A 21527-nucleotide genomic window follows, 5' to 3' on the forward strand; every position below is an offset into this window, starting at 1 on the left:
AAGAAACAATTTTACCGGGAACCCCCACCTGTACTTAATGTTATTGTGTCGAAGAATTTGGGTGAATTGTTGAAATGTTCTTCTTCTTGCCAAAGTGTGCTGTGACAGGTCCGGGAAAATCTGTACTTTGTGGTATGGTTCTTGTAGGGATTTATTGGAGAAAGATGCTCTAAGTATTTTCTCTCTGGTGGAGTAGTAATGGAGTCTTACAATAACGTCTCTAGGAGTATCAGCATTTGAATTGCGTGGTCGCAAAGCTCTGTGAGCTCTGTCGAGCAGGAGATCTTGTGCCTGAGGTGAACCCAGTAGCTCTTTAAACAGTCCGTTCAGATAGTCCTGCAAATTGGCTGTGGTTATGGCCTCTGGGATACCACGGAATCTTAAATTATTCCGACGGGATCTATCTTCTTGGTCTGCCAGTTTGCCCTCAAGGTCTGTAATTAGCTCCGCCAGGGTCTGGGAATAGGCAAGGAGGTTTGCGTGATCAACTGCTAAGTCCTCGTGCTTCTTCTCAAGCGTTTCAGTACGCTCTCCTAGAGATGAGAGGTCTCGCCTCAATTCGCCTACTGACTGCCTTAGTTCCTGACGTAGAGACGTATAGTGGGTATCCATCTTGTCTGATAGGGACTTGATTGTATCCAGGAATGTGGCTTGCGTTAATGCTGGTTGGTCTCTTCTAGTTACGTCTGTTTTGTGACTTTTACCACTTATTGCAGAGACTTCTCTAGATTCTTCTTCAGATAGATCTTGGTCTGAGGTGTTTCTGCTATGGAAGTGATCTGTGAGAGTTCTCTTGGGTTTTTCTTGACGTTTCTGTTTCTTCCCCATAGCTTGCGACATGTTCGTGAAATTAAATAGAGACACCTGGCTATACACTCACACTATATTGTACCGTATGCAGGTGATTTGAAAAGTACGTCGTATGGTTTCCACTTCAATAATGGGGTCTGGAGGGGGTTCTACCCACACCGTCACTGCAGGATTTAGCCCTGCATGTTCTTAGGATCCTGTATAGAGAAAGTCTGTGAGTGCAAACTAGGGGAGTTGTTGTTGGTGAGGCCCCTCAGGGGGAAGATTTAGGAAGCACCCACAGCAAGGTGGACCCGTCTCTGCTGCCAAATAATGAATCTAGTCTGATTCCAAACTGAAAAAATTCATAGCAGTATTGAGGCTGAAGTTAGATGTAAGCTTTTTACTGGCGGTGGTATATAAGCAAAAGTCCACAGTCTATTAAAATAGCATACGGTAAATACCAATCCAATCTCAGTTAGAGTGATAGATTGCGCCTGCTGTGGTGATGCAAAAGCAGCCGGTCACACAGGATGCGTAGGCAATACAGTAAATACTAATCCATAAAAAGAAGTTAAAAATTGTGCTAATGTGGCAAACTGAGGCAAAAGCTTGTATATATAACTAGCCTGGGTGTCAGAGTGGGTAATGCACCTCTAAAGCGGTTGAATTTGAGTGTTTATAGTTGACAAATGTTGTTAACTCTATTCCCCTTTCTTCCATACACTGGCTGAGAGAGATGTACTGGGGGCCCACACAGAACCTCCTCTACCTGTTGGATAAGTAGTGTGCAAGGTTGTAGGAGAATTTGATAGTAAATTACTGCAGTTCCAAAAATTAGGATTATGCTCAGGCAGATAATTGTTGTTGAGATCTGCTCTATTTGGGTTAAAGCTGTGGCTGGTAACAGGGGAAGCAGAAATAGCGTAGTTCAGGGCCCTAATATGAAGGGCTGTCAGGAGCGTGGAAAACTTTATATTTTCTGTGTTTGCTTGGAGAGGCTCCTTTCCTTCATATGCTAAGCCTTTGTGCTCCTCTCCCTCTATATGAGCAGGCTATTTACTGGTCTCAGTATTTTATGGGTACATGTATGCAAAGGGGGAAACAAAGTTATCTAACTGTAGGCCCAGACTTCCCTACTAGTGCCCGCTAAACAGATGTGGTTCTGTGTTACTCACGGTCAGTAGCACTTTAACTTTTTCTCTCCTCCCTTCTCTGGGCCTCAATCGGGAGCTCTGAAAGGGACAGTCCTGTGAGCGGTGGTTATTCCGGTTGCTCAAATAGGTGGTCAGAGAAGGAGCCGTTGTTCCGTAAGTGTGATTGTGTCAATTCCACGTGGCTCTGCAGCGGGTATTAAGATGGCGCAGCCTCCGTGCGGCTGAAGATGCCGGGGCTGCTCGCTGACTCTGTTATTTAAAGAGTGAGCGGGCAGAACAGCTGTGTACCTCGGGGTACAAAGCCGTCTGGTAAACTCACCCCGCTGTGTTTAGTATGCTGTTTGGTATGTTAGCTGCCGGAGAGTATCCGGTACTAGGGTCCCTCCGGAGAGGGCTATGCTTGTGGTGTATAGATGCCCGGTCTTCTCTCACACGGCAGGATGATGTGTTTATGGAAGCGTCAGACCCCAAAGTACATCAAATAGAAGAACCAGTTATATATAAGAACAGGGAAAATAAAAATAATTAAGAAAAAAAAGGGTAAGGTTGTATAATTTAGCTGGCTCTATTAAAAAGTATAGCAGGAGCTCTGTGGAAGTGCGACCAGCTTCTCCCGGTGTTGGCTCCGCCCCCCAAAATGTAAATATTTTTAAGCAGAATATATGTTTATAGCATTTGCTCATTTCAGTTCATGAACCACTACCAGCTAATTTCTTTTGCAGTATTTGTTTAGATTTGTAGTTGTTCCCTAGTGGATTTTGCACCCAGTCACTGCGGTAAATTGCCAGGTTATTCATGAATGTGCATCCAGTCCAATTTGTGAATATAATCCATTTCCAGGTTTTGAATGCATTTTATATTAAGCCAACAATTAACTAGAGTAGAGCATTTTAAATATTTTTCACCTGCAGCCCCTTTTTACATTTGACAGTTTTTGTGAACCCCATTATATTATGGTCGAAAACAAACCCCTTGTCTGATGGGTATACAATGTTTTTGCTTTTTATACATCAATATACAACACAAATGAGGGAATTATTATCGAAAATAGTACATTCAAATGTTGAGGCCATTACTAATTACTAACAGACTTACTTTATAACTCTATGTACCTTCCAGTTAGGATTCTCCCCCACTTGTGGCGATGAGCTACGCCTAAGCACTGTGTGTACTTTGTATGCAATGTTCCCGTAATTTTTGTTTAGCTGTGTGTGTGCCTACCTCACATTAAACAAAGTATGGAAGAAAGTCTCCCATTGGGACTCAAATCGCTTTTTCAGCGCTCGCTCTCAGAATGAACCAAATCGGCAGCTGACTAGTAATAGTTGTTATTATTACCCAATTTAATGGTACTCATTACCGGTAGTGAAGGGGTTAATATAACAATATTGGTTGTGCAAAGCTGGAAAATGGGTAGTAAAGGCGTTATTTATCTTTTTAAACAAATAGAAAAATCAAGTAGACTGTTCCTTTAATTTTCCTTATGAACAAGGTTATGTGAAGACATTTAGCCCCCCCCCCCCCCAAAAAAAAAACAAACCCCAGCTACAATTGAAGAACAAGATGTCAACAGCATCCCTTTCTGCCTAATTGTTTCACTGTTGTTGTCTGGTTAGTAATTGTAACTTAGCCTACTAATGTCCTAGGGACTCCTCCTGTTCTCCTGGCTTCCTATGCACAGTACATTATCAGGTCCCAAACAATTTTAAAGGGACAATTTACTCAAAAATGTTCTCCCCTTTAATTTGTTCCCAATGATCCACTTTACCTGCTGGAGTGTATTACATTTTTACATGTATTTCTATTACCCTTATATTGGCATTTGAAATAGTTTATTTAGCCTGTGGTATCCCCACCCATCCTCAAAACTATTTTATAGTATACTGTCCCTTTAAGTATCCCCTCTGGGAGGTCCCGACCCCCAGTTTAAGAAGTACAGAAACAGAGCACCCTGATAGGTACAGATTGCAAGTAGTGCAGAAAAAAACAGGAGGTACCATGAAAGGTCTTTAGGGTTTATCATATTTTGTCCAACAGTTGAAACTCCATTTTGCACATTTCTGTCCATCAATGACAACCAGCTACATTATTTTGTAGTGTTTTATATTATATGCATACATAAGTGGTCTGGTTGTCTTTTATAAAGAGACTAGGAGGATATTCTCTTCAGATTATATACTGATCTACGGTATGTAAATTGAGAGTATGGCTTGAAGGTCAAAGGAGACAGATATACATTTACTGAGCTACCAAGCTTGTGCACATAAAGCAACTAAAAAACAAACAAACAAACCTTCAGACAAGGATAAATAGACAGCCCCTAAAAACCCATAAATCAATAAAGTGTGTGTAGCACCAATATTAAAGGGACATAAGAGCCAATAGATAAAAATATACCTACAGTATAAGTATTTAACATGTTTTGGTATAAGTAAAGTATAAGGTGTGCTTTAAAAAAGAAAATCTTTCACTTATTTAAATTTTAAGATTAGCACCTTGTGCATACACCTAGTACAGATCTAAGAACTTATATTGGTGCAGCGTACAAAATGTTTGTCAATCAAGCTTGTGCACAAGGGCATATTTTTTCTAATCTTTAGCTAAGAAGGCTTCTTTGTGTATAGGGTTGCCAGGTATTAAAGCCAACTATCCACTAAAATATGCATACTTAAATATCCATTTTTTTTCTTTTAAAATCCTATGAGTGGCAGCTAAATTTTGAGGTGGCTGCGGCAAGCAATGCTGATTGGATCAGCAGGAGCAGTTTCCTCTCTGAGCCAGCGTGTTACCGACTGTCAAGGGGAATAACATGAGCTCTTTATGTGTCCTATGCATTATTTGAAAATAGAGGTGAGTAAAATCACTATTTGTGTGCATTAATAGCAGCCAAGAGGATATGAAAAGATAAAAAAACATACAATGTGTTCTAGGGTTGAGTTTAGGGGAGGGCTAAGCATTTAGCTCTAAGAGGGAAGATGTGTCCAGATTATGAATATCTCTGTATTGAGTAAGTATTTGTTACAGCTACACTAATTATTATTCAAATCTATTTATATTTTATAAAGGTATTTGACAAATGTCTTTAATATTTTAATAGAGGAGTTGGGCCAAAGATTTAGGATCCACTTATTTTCAGTTTTAATTATATGAGTGTGCTTATGTGTGCAGATAGACACACATACAGATAGGACCAAAACAGACACCTGGACCTCACTCTTACTCACCAAGTGGCCTAAGGCGGGTTAATAGCCTGCTGGGGCGATTTGTTTAGTGCTACATGCCTGGCAACCTGATGCCTAGTATTTGTTGAGCCAATTTGAAAAAGTACATTCAAATGAAATAAAGGGATGTACATTCACAAAAGCCAAATCAAGTGATCTGTACAGTAGAAATCAATTTGTATTTTAGATCAGTTTTATATTTATTGGGTAACCAACTGATTTTAAAGATATTTTTTATGAAACTTGATATCTAAAGACATGTACTTTCATGATTCAAATAGAGCATGCAATTGTAAAATACAGTCCACTTATATTATTAAATGTGTTCTATTTATATACTTTGTTGAACAGCATATTTAGGGAGCAACAATTTACTATTAGGATCTAGCTGCTGATTGGTGGCTGCAGATATATGCCTCTTGTCTGTATTAGCAAGGAATAGAAAATATTAATAACAAACTAATAAGTCTCTCCTTAAGTGACTTGTCAGGGTGAATATATATTCATATGTATATGTAGTAGTTCACTTTAAGGAGCAGTGCGTAAGCATAATAATAACATATTACTGGGAAGACATAACTCACAGTGAGTGATTATATCAAGAAAGTATGCTTCTATGCACTAATTGTATAATTATACAACTAGTGCATAGAAGCATACTTTCTTGATATAATCACTCACTGTGAGTTATGTCTTCCCAGTAATATGCCTCTTGTCATTGGCTTACCTTATATGCTCAGCTAGCTCCCACTAGTGCATTGCTGCTCCTTCAGCAAAGGATACCAAGAGAATAAAGCAAAATTGATAAAAGAAATCAATTGAAAAGATGTTCAAAATGTTTCATTCCCATATAGGGCTAAATTATGAGTGGCGTGTTACGCTCAAGTGAAATGGGGTTTATCACGGTTGTTTGCGCACGCTGGGTTTACAGCTTGTATTACAAGTTGAAAGCAAACGCTTGAGCACAATCACGATTTACGCTAGAATGATTACCGTGTCGTCAGAACTTTGGTGAACTGTTTTGCAAAACAAAAGTATCACAAAAAACATCAAAAATACATTACAAAGTACAGTTACACTCAAAAAAAATATTGCACAAAAAAGTTATAAGGGCTCAAAGGCTGCAAAGGAGATACATACATATACATGTCTAAATATGTATGTGTGTGTATATATATATATATATATATATATATATATATATATATATATATACACAGTATCTCACAAACGTGAGTACACCCCTCCCATTTTTGTAAATATTTTATTATATCTTTTCATGTGACAACTTTGCTACAATGTAAAGTAGCGAGTGTACAGCCTGTATAACAGTGTAAATTTGCTGTCCCCTCAAAATAACTCAACACACAGCCATTAAAGGGCCATAATACCCAAATGTTTAAACACTTGAAAGTGATGCAGCATAGCTGTAAAAAGCTGACTAAAAATATCTCCTGAACATCTCTATGTAAAAAAGAAAGATATTTTACCTCAAAAGTTCCTCAGTAGCCACCTCCCATTGTAAATGATTTCTAAGCAGCATATTAGTATGTCTGTCCTAGGACAGCTGAAGGGATGAGCATCGTGCACTTTCATCTTATTTCACCAATCAGGTAAAGGAAGTTTACAATGAAATCTCATGAGAGTCAAGTCAAATCTCATGAGATGACAGTAAAAGTTCATGACCTCAGCACTGCTGATGCTGATTGGCTGCTGTTCATTTCTTCTTTTTTTTTTTTTTTTTTTTACCTGCAGTTGGGAGCAGTTGAGTATAACTTTTTACACAGAACTTACTCTGCTGAGCTGAGTAGATTGTGAGGTAAAATATCTTCCTTTATTACATAAAGATGCTCAGGTGATATTTTCCTGTCAGCTTTTTACAGTTATACTGCATCAGTTTCAAGTGATTTAGCATATGAGTATTATGTCCCTTTAATGTCTAAACCGTTGGCAACAAAAGTGAATACACCCCTAAGTGGAAATGTCCAATTGGGCCCAAAGTGTTAATATTTTCTGTGGCCACTATTATTTTCCAGCACTGCCTTAACCCTCTTGGGCATTGAGTTCACCAGAGCTTCACAGGTTGCCACTGGAGTCCTCTTCCACTCCTCCATGACAACATCACAGAGCTGGTGGATGTTAGAGACCTTGCGCTCCCCCACCTTCCGTTTGAGGATGCCCTACAGATGCTCAATAGGCTTTAGGTCTGGAGACATGCTTGGCCAGTCCATCACCTTTACCCTCAGCTTCTTTAACAAGGCAGTGGTCGTCTTGGAGGTGTGTTTGGGGTCATTATCATGTTTGAATACTGCCCTGGGGCCCAGTCTCTGAAGCTCTGCTTCAGTATGTCACAGTACATGTTGGCATTCATGGTTCTCTCAATGAACTGTAGCTCCACAGTGCCGGCAACACTCATGCAGGTTGAGACCATGACACTCCCACCACCATGCTTGACTGTAGGCAAGACACACTTGTCTTTCTATTCCTCAACTGGTTGTCGTCAGATATGTTTGACACCATCAGAACCAAATAAGTTCCGCTATGGCACCGGATTCATGACTGGACTTCCGTTAGTAGGAGGGGCTTGACGAGGCGTCTGCGTTTGGCGCGCTCTGTGAACCAGCTACACTCAGGCCGCCCCCAGCTTATCCCAGGCCGTTGAGGCTTCACCAACCCTGGCCAGGGAGCCTGTTCGGCTCGGAGGGGTGCCTTTTCCCTTCTGAGGTGCAAGCTCAGGATAAGGAAGTCCCTCAGCCATCAAGACTCAGTGGCTAGAGTCACGATCGGTGCAATCAGCACAGAAACAACCGCTTTTGCTGTGGCAGTGCTCCCAGAACCCCGGTGACCTGAGGAAGGCGAGGCAGCTGACCCTGTCTATAACAGACTCAAGTCCCAGGATAGGAGCGATATGTCGGCAATGCCGCAGTGAGGACATCACCTAACGCTGATCTCCAAGTTTTGAATAGGACATCGGTCCCCCTCCCAGAACCCCAGGAACAAGGCTGTTAAGTATACTTTATACTTTTATATCTGTTTGCTTGCTTATGTGCCGGCCTGGCATGGGATAGGAGGGGGGACAAGACTGAGGCTAACTTGTTGCTTGAGTCCCAGGCGGACGGGTGTTGCGGCTGATGGAATTTGCTATCAGAAAGCAGTGAAGGAAGCTATTTGCAAGGGAAAGAAGGAGTTAAGAGAGAGGGTCCCTAAATATATTAGGGGGTGATAATATTCCTCAACTCTTTCACACTAACCTACTATGCAGTTATACAGCGGAACTTTTACCTGCTCACTCTGAGATTGAGGATTCGGTGCTGTCAGCCCCCGTCTGGTAGGACAGGGGGGTTCCCGGTTGTGAACTGTCATCTTTGTAATTTGAAAGTAAGAGAACTGTGATGTGCTCCCCTACCCGGTAGGACTGTGGGCTCCTTTCTTCAAGTTTCATATCAAGTTGTTAACCACTCTGGATATATCATGAGTTGCCGGCTCAGGACTTAGCTAGAGACATTAAAGAGAAGCTTTCCTTTGCCTACAGCAGGGTTACCTGCAGGACTTCAGCCACAAGATATATTTGTTGGGACCGGTGTTTAACGATTATAAGAGTATTGGTCCCCCTTCTCCTTTACTTATTATCTCTCGGATTTCATTTCCTTGCTGTTTGTCATTTTGTGTGATTTATATCTTATGGAAACTAATGTAAGGCAATTGTAGACCTAGAAACTGAAATTAGATTAAGTTATTATTGGTCTACAGGAAAAGTCTTTGTAATGCACTGATATTTCAGTAACGATCAGAGCTATTTAGGGTCTGTGTTGAATCTCTCGCTAGGATACGCTCCCATATAATAGCAAGTGATAAGACTTAGATATAGGAATATGTTGTGTTATGTCATAATTCTTATGTATAATATATGATTTAGATGGGTTGTGCCTTAGAACAAATTTATTTTTATGCTATATGTGGATAAATTGCCTGTTTCAATTTTCTCTCTCAGTAATAGACCATATATATTTATTTTCACCTAAAGCAATAACATAGCTAAGTTTATCTGTGGTATATAAAGATTCCAGGTCTAAAAGGTTGGATAGGATGATCTAACGAACCCACTTTTTTTTGTATAAGGGGCACCATTGTTTAAGCTAGCCTCAGTGTCTCTTTTTAGTATCAGCTTTTTTTAGCCAGATATATAGCCGGTGATCACTTTGACATAGTGAATACTAGGTTGAAGTCTCCCAAATCCATTTGATCTAGAGCGACAGCAGTATATATTGATCCCCTTGAGTCATTTTGAAGTATATTCGCACCATTTTCTCTTTTTTTTTTTTTCACATATTTAGGCACTAATATCCCAATCCTTTCTTCTTTCTCTTCTTTCTATTCTGCACTTTTGCACTTTTTTTTTCTTTCTATTTTTACCTTCTATCTCCACTGCCTCTCTTGGCAGCCTATCACTTGTTTGTTTTTTCTTTCTTGCACCAATCATCACTCACTTTACACCACTAGTTGGTCGTGTATTACACTTTTGTTTTTTATTTTTTATCACTTCACTTTTATGGATAAATTTTTAGGGATCAGTAGGAGCGATTCTGGTACAATGCCACCTAAAAGCAAGGATAGAAAGCCCAGGTCAAGTATTGGCAGCACAGAGACCGTTGCATCTGATTTTTCACCTGGCTGTAACACCTTAATTGACACTAATAATCTAGTTAAACAAATATCGGACCTATTTATGCCGCAGTTTGATGGAGTCAAAGCAGAACTAACTACCTTAACAAATGAGCTTAAACTAGTTTCTAGTAGACTTGCAGAGATTGAAAATAGGATCTCCGATCTAGATGATCTGCAACAGGCACAACAATCCCGAATAAACTCTCAGGCCAAAAGTATAGTAGCTATGCAATCTCGTTTAGAGGACTTAGAAGACAGGTCACGGAGGAATAATTTAAAGATTGTAGGTCTCCCTGAGAGCCCCGAGTTTCTAGATCTTATGAAATTTGTACAGAGCACGTTACCAGAACTACTCGGTATGCCCCCTTCTAGTACAGAGATTATGGTAGAAAGGGTCCACAGGTTGGGTACATATTTAAATAAGGAGAACTCCATAAAAGCTAAAAGACCAGTTCTGGTAAAATTACTGAATTTTCAAGACAAGCAGAGAATCTTAGCATATTATAGAAAGAAAACCATCGTAGAGGTTAATAAAGAACGTATTTTACTATTCTCGGATTTCTCCGCTGAAACAGCCAATAGGAGGAGAAATATGGCTCCATGGTGCTCAAAGCTAATAAATGCAGGTCACCAAGCGACCATGATCTACCCTGCCAAAATTAAAATCTTTTCAGAGGATAGGGTGATGTTTCTGAACTCAATAGAGGAGGTCAGACAATTCTTGGATAACAATAAAAACACAGTTGAATAATGTTTAGGCAGCTTTATATGAGTTTATCAGTTATTGGGTATAAACTTTCTTGTCTCAGTGACTGTATTGTACCGATCTGTCAGGGTGTTTGTTTTTTGTTTTTTTTTTTTCTTTGTCTCCTCTCTCCCCCTCGTTTGTTATGGATGCTCTCTCCTCTCCTCCTCTTGTCCTCCTGGGGCTATGTCCCGGTTAAGATGTTGTACCGATAATGAGAGTTAAGTGATAAATCTCCATAGATGAAAAAATTAATTAGCTTACTATCCTGGAATGTGGGTGGGTTCTCCTCCCCTGCCAAAAGGAAAAAAATTATACATCATTTAAAAAGTTACAAACCGGATATTGTCTTCCTGCAGGAAACCCATCTGAGCCTGCAGGAGGCAGAAAAGTTAAAAATTAGTTGGATTGGGGAGGTGATTGCAACACCAGCAGTCAGAAAAAAGAGAGGAGTTGTATGTATTTTTAATAAAAATCTTGATTTTAATTTAATTTCGCAAGAGAGAGATGTGGAGGGAAGATACCTTATTCTGAGAATAGAGATTAACGAGTGTCAGTATACGCTGTGCAATCTATATGCCCCGAATGAGTGTCAGCCATATTTCTGGGATGGATTATATGCAAAATTAATGAATTATATAGATTCTCAATTGATTATAGGGGGCGACTTTAACAGTGTTTTTCTCCCTCAACTGGATAGACTGAGAACTGGGGGCTCTTCTAGATCAAGAAAAGAGACCAAAATATTGACCTCCTTTTCAAAAGGTCTCAAATTAAAGGATATTTGGAGAATTCAACATCCGGACGAGAAATTATTTACATGTGAATCGAAAGTACATCGTACCTTCTCAAGGATAGACATGTTTCTGGTATCTGAAAGATTACTCCAATTAGAGATGAACACAGATATTAAGAACATAATTCTATCTGACCATGCTATTATATCCCTCTCTATCCAGTTGAGGAACAGGGGGGCCGGTCTCGAGGCTAAATTTTTCTTTCCTAGTTTTTTATATTCTAATATTCCTTTCAGAAACTGGCTGACTCAGAAATGGAAGGAGTATGTATATCAGAATAAGGATTATATTCCTAAAACAGAAATATTTTGGGAGGCCGCAAAGGCCTGTCTAAGGGGGGAAATTAAGGCATATATGGTTAAAAGGAAAAGGAAGTTTAGAGCGAGAGAAATGCAACTGAATAATTATCTTAGAAATAAATTTGTTATATATACTGATAATCCTAATAAGGATAACTGGGACAGTTATCAAAGGGCTAAGAGTGAGAGAGAGACTTTTCTAGCTAAAAATCAGATACAGGAAGATATGAAAAATAAAGCTATATTTGGTACTTTCTCCCCGAAGACTGCTAAAATGCTCTCAAATATTTCTAAAAGTAAGAGGAAAAACAATTATATAGGAACAATTATATCAGAGGGTAATAAGTATAATACTCCGAAAGATATTGTTGAGCAATTTCAACTATTCTTTCAGAAAATATACTCTCCTGCAGAAGTTGACCAAGAGGCAAAAAAATCTTTTTGGGAAAGCATTAAACTGCCAAAAATCACCTCAGTTCAGTTAAATGTCTTGAATAGTGAGATTACCATAGAGGAGACATTTACCGCAATCAAAGAGGCAGCTTTGGGGAAAGCACCTGGGCCCGATCAATTACCGATTGAATTTTATAAAATATTATCGGAGGAGATTGTTCTGATTCTTACAGATCTGTTCAATAAATATTTTCTGCTACATTCTAGACCCTCTCGGTTCTTCACCGCCTCAAATATTACCCTTATCTTAAAGAAGGAAAAAGACCCTAATCTAATGGACTCATATAGACCAATCTCTCTTCTCAATAGCGATTACAAGTTATTGGCAAATATATTAGCCAACCGTCTCAAAAAAGTTATAGGGGATGTGATTCATCCGGATCAAACCGGATTCATTCCCGGCAGGTCAGCACAGAAAAATATTAGAAGGGCTATGACAATAATCGAATATATTTTAGCATCCCATAGGACGGGGTCAGGGCAGAAGCAAGACTTTGCGTTGTTAACGGTGGATGCAGAAAAAGCCTTCGACTCTGTCCTATGGGATCATTTGTTAACAGCGCTCAATAAGTTTGGTTTTTCAGGTCACTTCTACGAATATATTTCACTACTCTATCAGAACCCAATATCTTTTCTTAGTATCAATAATGTGTTATCTGACCCAATAACTTTGCATAAGGGAACAAGACAGGGGTGCCCTCTCTCGCCATTATTATTTGATATTGCCATCGAACCTCTGGCGGTGAAGAGCCGAGAGATTTTGGAAGGTATAAGAATAAAACAACATAAAGTTACACTTTCACTTTATGCTGATGATATCCTCTTCTATATAAGAAACTCTGCTAAAAACATCCCAATCTTAACTAATATTTTATCAAAATTCAGTAAATTTGCTGGGTACAGAATAAATCTATCCAAGTCCGAGATTCTCTGGATTATAAAGAATAGAAAGAGTTATACTCAAAACCCCTTTAAAGTAATTGATAAATCCATTAAATATCTGGGAATAAATCTTTCAGCAAACCCAGAGCAATGGTACCATATGAATCTTGCTCCCATTTGGAGAAGTTGTCTAGCCGAATTTCAGAAATGGAGCAAACTCCCCTTGTCACTCTCTGCAAAAATAGCATTGATCAAAATGCGGACGCTTCCAAAATTATTATTTTTTATTCAGAATATCCCTTTATTTCTGAAGAGGGCTGATATTAAAAAGTTTAATTCGGCCTGTTCCATCTTTCTCTGGGCCCCAAAAAAACCCCGTATCTCATTATCGAGATTAATGCACCCCAAAGATCTGGGTGGATTTGCTCTCCCAAATTTAACAAACTATAATCTGGCATGTCTCGGCCGAATTGCCCTGGACTGGCTCACAGGAGCAAATTTTATTGCTAGCTCTGATGTGGAAGGGGGTATCATAGCGCCATTTGTCCTTAAGGCATTGTTACACACCGCCCACCCAGCAAAGGTACGGGATCTTCTATTAAAACATACTTTTTATAATGTTATTTTAGCGTGGCATAAAATCTGTAAATTATTAAACATAGAAAACACATTTTCACGTTATTTACCGATCAGGGGTAATCCTGATTTTAAGGGTGGCTGCGAATCTCCAGCCTTTAGGAAGTGGGATGCTAATGAGCTGAGGTTTTTGAAGCAGGTAGTAGATCCAGTCTCAAATCATATAAAATCATTTGAATTACTAACTAGAGAATTTCAGTTGGATAAAAGATCCTTCTATGCTTATCTACAAATTAGACACTTCTATTACAGTAAGAAACCTATGGTCGAGGACCCCTGGACCTTGGGCTCACTTGATTCTGTTATTAACAGATTCTCACAGGGAAACCATTCTATATCATATATGTATAGACTGTTGTCATTAAAGGAGGCAGAGAGGAAGGTGGATAACCTTTTCTCCATTTGGAAATTTGACTTGCCTGAATTAGACAGGGGTTATTTCCAACAGAGCTTTGATAGGGCAAGGAAATATTCAAGCAGTATGGCAGTCAGAGAATCTCATTGCAAGCTTCTTAATAGGGCCTATCTAACGCCTAGTAAGATGGCTAAATGGAAGGGGGATATGTCTTGTTATAGATGTAACTTTCCGTCAGCAGATATTTTCCATTTGTTCTATGCCTGCCCAAAAATGATCAAACTTTGGAAACAAGCGGAATATTGGTTGAACAGATTTCTGCCAGAAAGAATTGTATTAAAGCCCTTGACTATCTTCTTCTTGGTGTCGAATAAAACATATAATAAGCCTCTGATTAATACTCTAATTCTTCTAGTCAGACAGATGATACTCAAAACATGGAAGGAGAAAAATGCTCCTAGTATAGCGTCAGTTATAAACAATGTTCATTATCAAATGTTACTAGAACTATATGATCCGTTAATATTTGAGGAAAATAAATTAATAAAATACTTTGCTAAATGGGATAAGGTAATTATGAGTAGACCTAGTGAGGTTCAGTTACAGATATTAAAATTCTTTCGTAACTCACCGGTTTTTCTACAATTAATTCTATCAGAGAGTTACCCTGATCTCTGGAGACAATGGTTTCTTTGAGGCGAAGGGGTGGAGGCCCCGGGTGGAGGAAAGAGAGTTAGTATAGGTCCTTCTTCATCTCTTCTCTATCTTTTCTTTTTTTTTTTTTTTTTTTCTTTTCTTTTTTTTTCTTTTCTTTTCCTTTTTCTTTCCCTTCCTTTTTTCTCTTTTGCTTTTATGTGTGTGTGGAACTCCAATAATGAGTGAAATTAGAGGAGCAGACTTGGTTTGAGATTCCAAGGTGGTATTATATATACTGTTGTCAGCTATCATTATTGTGTTTTTTAGAAGTAAGATTGTTAAGGTGATGACTCATGTAAATGCTGATATTTTCACTGTCTTTGGAATGCTCAATGTTGAAAATGAAGTTGTATATGATTTTGAATTCCTCAATAAAGGAAAAATATGTTTAAAAAAAAAAAAAAAAAAAAGAACCAAATAAGTTTATCTTGGTCTCACTGGACCACAGGACATGGTTCCAGTGATCCATGTCCTTAGTCTGCTTGTCTTTAGCAAACTGTTTGCAGGCTTTCTTGTGCATCATCTTTAGAAGAGGCTTCCTTCTGGGACGACAGCAATGCAGACCAATTTGATGCAGCGTGCAGCTTATGGTCTGAGCACTGACAGGCTGACCCCCCACCCCTTCAACCTCTGCAGCAATGCTGGCAGCACTCATACGGCTATTTCCCAAAGACAACCTTTGTATATGACGCTGAGCCCGTGCACTCAACTTTTTTGGTCGACCATGGCGAGGTCTGTTCTGAGTGGAACCTGTCCTGTGAAACCGATGTATGGTCTTACCCACCGTGCTGTAGCTCAGTTTCAGGGTCTTGGCAATCTTCTTATAGCCTAGGCCATGTTTATGTAGAGCAACAATACTTTTTTTCAGATTCTCAGAGAGTTCTTTGCCATGAGGTGCCATGCTGAACTTCCAGTGACCAGTATAAGAGAGTGTGAGAGATAACACCAAATTTAACACACCTGCTCCCCATTCACACCTGAGACCTTGTAACACTAGCGAGTCACATTACACTGGGGACGGAAAATGGCTAATTGGGCCCAATTTGGACATTTCCACTTAGGGTGTACTCAATTTTGTTGCCAACGGTTTAGACATTAATGGCTGTGTGTTGAGTTATTTTGAGGGGACAGCAAATTTACACTGTTATACAGGCTGTACACTCAGTACTTTACATTGTAACAAAGTGTCATTTCTTCAGTGTTGTCACATGAAAAGATATAATAAAATATTTACAAAAATGTGAGGGGTGTACTCACTTTTGTGAGATACTGTATATGGTTATATGTGTGTACATATGTATATGTGTATTAATGTATTTACAGACATATATACACATATAGACAAATAAATACATATGTAAACACATATAGACATATAAGTGCATTTGAGCCCTTTGCAGTTAAAGGGACAGTCAACTAAAAAAGAGGTATTGTTTAAAACATAGATTATCCCTTTATTACACATTTCGCAGTTTTGCACAGAAAACATTGTTATATTAATACACTTTTTACCTCTGTGATTACCTTGTATCTAATCCTCTTCTGACAGCCCCTGATCACTTGACTATTTATTTATTATCTATTGACTTGCATTTTAGCCAATTAGTGCTGTGTTATGCACAACCCAAGGGCGTGAGTACAATGTTATCTATATGGCTCACATGAACTAGAACTCCCCTGTTGTGAAAAGCAAATACAAATGCATGTGATCATGGGGCTATCTTTAGTGGCTTAGAAAAAAGCTGAAATTTAGAGGTTTAAATGTTATAAAGTATATTAATAAAACAATGTTAGTTGTGCAAAGCTTGGGAATGGGTAGTGAAGGCATTATCTATCTTTTTAAACAATAAAAAATTTTGTATTGACTGTCCCTTTAATATCAAGGCATTTCCAATTAATTTAAAAAATCTGATATTGTATGACTTTTCATTGCCTTCACACTTTTCAAGCACATTATTTGTGGATTTTTATGTTTCTTTAAAACACATTTAGGAATTTCTCAAATGAAATATCCTGGCTTTTTAAGCAGATTTCTTAATTTATATCAATATGATTTACTGTTTCAAAAAGCTTGAATGGCCATAGAGGGACACTAAATACTAAATATTTGGTATGAATAAAAAAGCATTCCTCTTCTTAACCCCTTTGCTACCGGGAATTTCAGCTGAGAACTTGTGCAAAATTCTGGAGAATTTTGAGCATTTTTGCTATCTTTCCATTTAAAGAGAAATAGGAGCCTTGTTTTCATTTAATTTACTTCTCAAAACTATAATATATATATATATATATATATATATATATATATATATATATATATATATATATATATATATATATATATATATATATTTAGATAGATAGATAACCCAAGGTGTTGTTCTAGGCCCATTTTGGTATATTTCATGCTTCCATTTCCCCACTAAATGTAAATCAAATAAAAAAAATTGTTAACTTTTTCACAAACTTTGGGTTTCTCACTGAAATTATGACACAAATGATTGTAAAAGCATCTATGGGATCCCCTTTGTTTAGAAATAGCAGACATAGATGGCTTTGCCCTTGTTTTTTTTTTTATTATTAGAAAGCCTCTAATTGCAGCTGCACACCACACTTCTATTAATCCTGGCAGTGAAGGAGTTAATCAGGTAGCTTGTAACGTTAATTTTAGCTTCAGTAGTGTAGAGACCTGGCACTTCCCACTCTATGATCCCTCCCAAACAGCTCCCCCCCCCCCCCACACACACACACACTCATCCCCACCATGTTAGGTACATGCAGATAGTCTGCAAGAATGCAGTTTAGGGATTTTAGTTTAGGGATTTTTTTTTCTTCTGCAGTGTAGTGATCCCCGTAACCCTCTCACCTCCCTGATCCCTCCCAAAGAGTTCTCTAACCCTCCCACTGATAGTGGCCATCTTTGGTACTGGCAGCTGTCTGCTAGTGCCTAATTTATAGTTTTATTTTTTTCACTTTTATATACTGTATATATATATATATATATATATATATATATATATATATATATATATATATATATAGTATTTAGTTTTATGTAGTGTAGTAGTCCCCCATCCCCCTCCAGGCACTCTTACACAGCACCCCCCCCCCCATTCCACCCTCTTTCTGCAGTGCAATGCCCCATCCTCCATCTCCCTTCAATTTTTTTGTAGGGCACCTAACACTCCCTCCCTCCTCCACCTCCCCTCCCACAAGGCTCCAGAAGATGATCGTTACAGACGGTGACACACACTGTGTCACTGTCTGTAACGATCATCTGCTGGAGCCGTGAAGAGGGAGGGAGTGGGAGGTGCCCTACAAAATTTGTATTGTCATATGGAACCGGAGCACCAATCATGCTCTGCTTCCATATGCAGACAGATGCATAGGAACAGCAGATCTCCGCTGTCACATTACAGTCGAAGCTCCTGTAGCTAGGCTGTTAATATACGTTATGCGCTACAATGGGCAAAGTTCTGCATGACGTATATATATATGTCTTTTTGGGTCAAGTAGTTAACCAAACATTCTGTGCCACATTTGTGTTTTTTCAAAATTCAAATAATGACCAAGTCCCATTACTTAGTTTTTTGTCCTCACTACTATCGAGTCTATAGATAACATTTGCATTTTTTTTTACATCCTAAATGCATACTTTTGAACTTTGTGGTGTAAAATGTTTAATCACAACTCCTGGAAAATCAACACTTACTAATGTATGAATTATCTCAAAAAAGGCACAGATTCCCTCCAATCATACTTCCAATATCACTAATGAATAAAACAGGCCTATGAGCTGAATCCTGAAGCACAACACTAGTGACTCACTTCAGTAATCTTTTTTCTTTAACATACCAACCAACCCTCCCAGATATTGCAGAATGTTCACAGGTTGGAAGATGTACCTGTTCTCAAGCAGTTTCCTTCATCACTGCAAATGCCATGGTTTTCAGGGACTGCTCTGCCCCACAAATTAAACACCCTGCACACTGGGGGTTTACTTACCTGTCCCACAGACCCTCCACAAATTAATATTGGGAAGAAGGCTTTAATAATAACTTCAATTTGCTGCACATCCTGAAATTTTGAACACATAGGCTTTAGAACTAGCCCAATGAGTATTATTTAGTAGCTTTAGTTCCTAATATACGTTGTATAATTATTTATGCAAATGAATGCTAATGAGCATCAATTTTTTTTTTCTCCAGAAAAGGTGGCAACCCTAATAACTGCACTCTATGCCTAAACCTATACATTTACAGGCTATAAACAGATATATTAAATGGTAGATATAAATAAATAAATTGATATCTATAAGACATGACAGATAGATGTGATAATGTATTTTAAAATAAGGTCTAAATGCTAGTGGCTATCTGTGGAGTTGGCCCTTGAATAATATGTTGCTCCCTGGGCTAAATGAGAGTAGTTATTTATAACTCTGCACAGTACCTACATAATAAATATAAAAGTTGCACTAGGTAAACAGAAAAAATAAACCTGCGAAATATCAAGCACCATTTTATAAACTCCTCCCTTACTGTTTGTATTGTCTTTTCAATACACAGATGAATACAGCCGAGCCAACTCCACTCGGATAATGCAACTCTTTTACATACAGTACCTACTCTTACCAACAACAAGCATTACCGTAATACCTACAGGGGGGTCCAAAATCATTGCTTATGTTAGTAATATTTCATCATGCATTAATTAATCTAATTATTACTATAATTACATAAATAAACGGTGTATATTACAATGCAGAGTGGCAGCACTCACAACTTTGTAACAGAGGGAAACTGGGAGTGTCGGGAAACCCCTTCAACGCCCATTACAAAAACAATGGTTTAACCCGAAGAGAATGACGTCAGTTTTCAGCTGTTCAGCACAGAGAGGCTGCTGAGGTCTTTGAGTAGAGTTTGAATTTGATGTGCATAGAATAGGGATGCGGGATGTGAGTGTTGGGACACTGAGATGTATCTGATGGCTGATCACACAAGGTTCTGGCTGCATCTGAACTCTGCACTAAATCCGATAATGTACTAAGCACAGCCTCACAAGTGGAAGCTCCGGGGTCTTCTTTAAAAACAAGTCTGCCACATTGTAAAAAGTTACTGCAACCGCCACTCTCCACCCCCTCTGGGATCCCCTGCCGGAGGAAGTGACAACTTCCACAGTCCACACAGAGCCCTCACTTCCATCCTGATTGTGGTTTGTCGTTCTGCAGGGACTTGGTAAAGAAAAATTGGAGTTTATTTTATTAGTTAAATGTTTTCTATTATTTTAAACGTAACTGCTGCATTTGGGATACGACTGCATCACTTTACTCTTATGATTCACGTTTGAAAACAAAAAATATTTACCTGAATTTGTCACCTAATGGCACTTTGTGTTTTCTACCTCAGTGAATTTGACATTTTATATAGCATCCTGTTTTGTTTTTTTACTGGTGATAATCTGTAACTATATAGTTTAAGAAAGTAGCCTACCCTAATCCCTTTAATATTTGCATGTCTCTTTTTGATTAGTTATAGACATATTCAAATATCAACTGTAGACATATTCAAATATCAACTGCCTTCCCTCTTAGCTTACTGTATATGTGCATGATTTTGTTTTGCAAATACAGTATTTGAACTCTTCTATGTAGTTGGGAAATATTCTGCATGTGCACTTATTGCCAGTTAGCACTACTAGAGGTCAGGCACAAAGCATCCAATTGGTTAATGAAAAGATTAGCTTGAAACATACATAAGCATAGTTCTTCTGATAACTACCAGTTGGTATTGGAAATGGGGAGTGGTGTTTGGGGTAGATTTAAGATATATATGTGAATAATAGTGTTTGAAATGAGGCACATACTTATCATAACTCCTACTGAATGATCACTCCTGAAGCTTATTTTCATGTTTAATGATCCAGCAATAGTTGCCTACAGTAATGAATTCATCTCATCTTTCAAAATTCTCATCTGCCATTACAGCTGTGGGTGCTTCAAGCTAGAAATGCATCCCTATGTATTTCCAGTATTCAAATGTTTTATTGTCTATGCACTTTTTTTTTTTTAAACTGGAAATACTGCAATTAACCTGCCATATTCTGTATTGTTTAATTACTTAATGTACTGTGCAGATTGTAATCTGTTGTACATCAGCATTTGCAGAAACAACATATGCTGGTCTGAGTTACTAGAAGACAGAGAGCTGTATACTGGGATACAGAGTGAGCAGATACAAAGTTTTGTTAAAGGGACACTGTACCCAAATTTTTTCTTTTGTAATTCAGAAAGAGCATGCAATTTTAAGCAACTTTCTAACTTACTCCTATTATCAATTTTTCTTCGTTCTCTTGATATCTTTATTTGAAAAAGAAGGCATCTAAGCTTGTTTTGGGTTCAGTACTCTGGACAGCAAGTTTTTTATTGGTGAATGAATTTATCCACCAATCAGCAAGGACAACCCAGGTTGTTCAACAAAAATGTGCCGGCATCTAAACTTACATTCTTGCATTTCAAATAAAGATACCAAGAGAAAGAAGAAAAATTGATAAAAGGAGTAAATTAGAAAGATGCTTAAAATGTCATGCTGAATCTGAATAACGAAATAAAAAAATTGGGTACAGTGTCCCTTTAAGTTGTTATGTAGTATTTTCCAGCCAGAAAAATAATATATGATTTTATAAGCTCATAAAGTTTCTAAATGGTTCCTTAGCAATATCTTTTTACTACAACAAAAATAAACCAATGGATAATGTTGTGTGTGTAAGTTTCATGCACCTTTTTTGCATACATAAACAAAGAACCAATGTGGAACCTTACTAGTCCCCCCCCCCC

General features: G+C 38.3%; 1 protein-coding gene across 2 annotated transcripts in view; it reads left to right on the forward strand.

Moving 5' to 3' along the window:
• Window positions 1-19587: 19587 nt before the first annotated feature.
• LOC128654283 (transmembrane protein 198) overlaps window positions 19588-21527 on the forward strand; it is a 158497-nt gene continuing 156557 nt past the window's right edge. For both annotated transcript variants that reach the window (XM_053708133.1, XM_053708134.1), the window contains exon 1: window positions 19588-19929. The gene's annotated coding sequence lies outside the window, so the exon portion shown is untranslated. The remainder of the gene's footprint in view (window positions 19930-21527) is intronic.

Source organism: Bombina bombina, chromosome 3 (assembly GCF_027579735.1).
Source record: "Bombina bombina isolate aBomBom1 chromosome 3, aBomBom1.pri, whole genome shotgun sequence".
In the NCBI taxonomy this organism is placed as follows: Eukaryota; Metazoa; Chordata; class Amphibia; order Anura; family Bombinatoridae; genus Bombina; species Bombina bombina.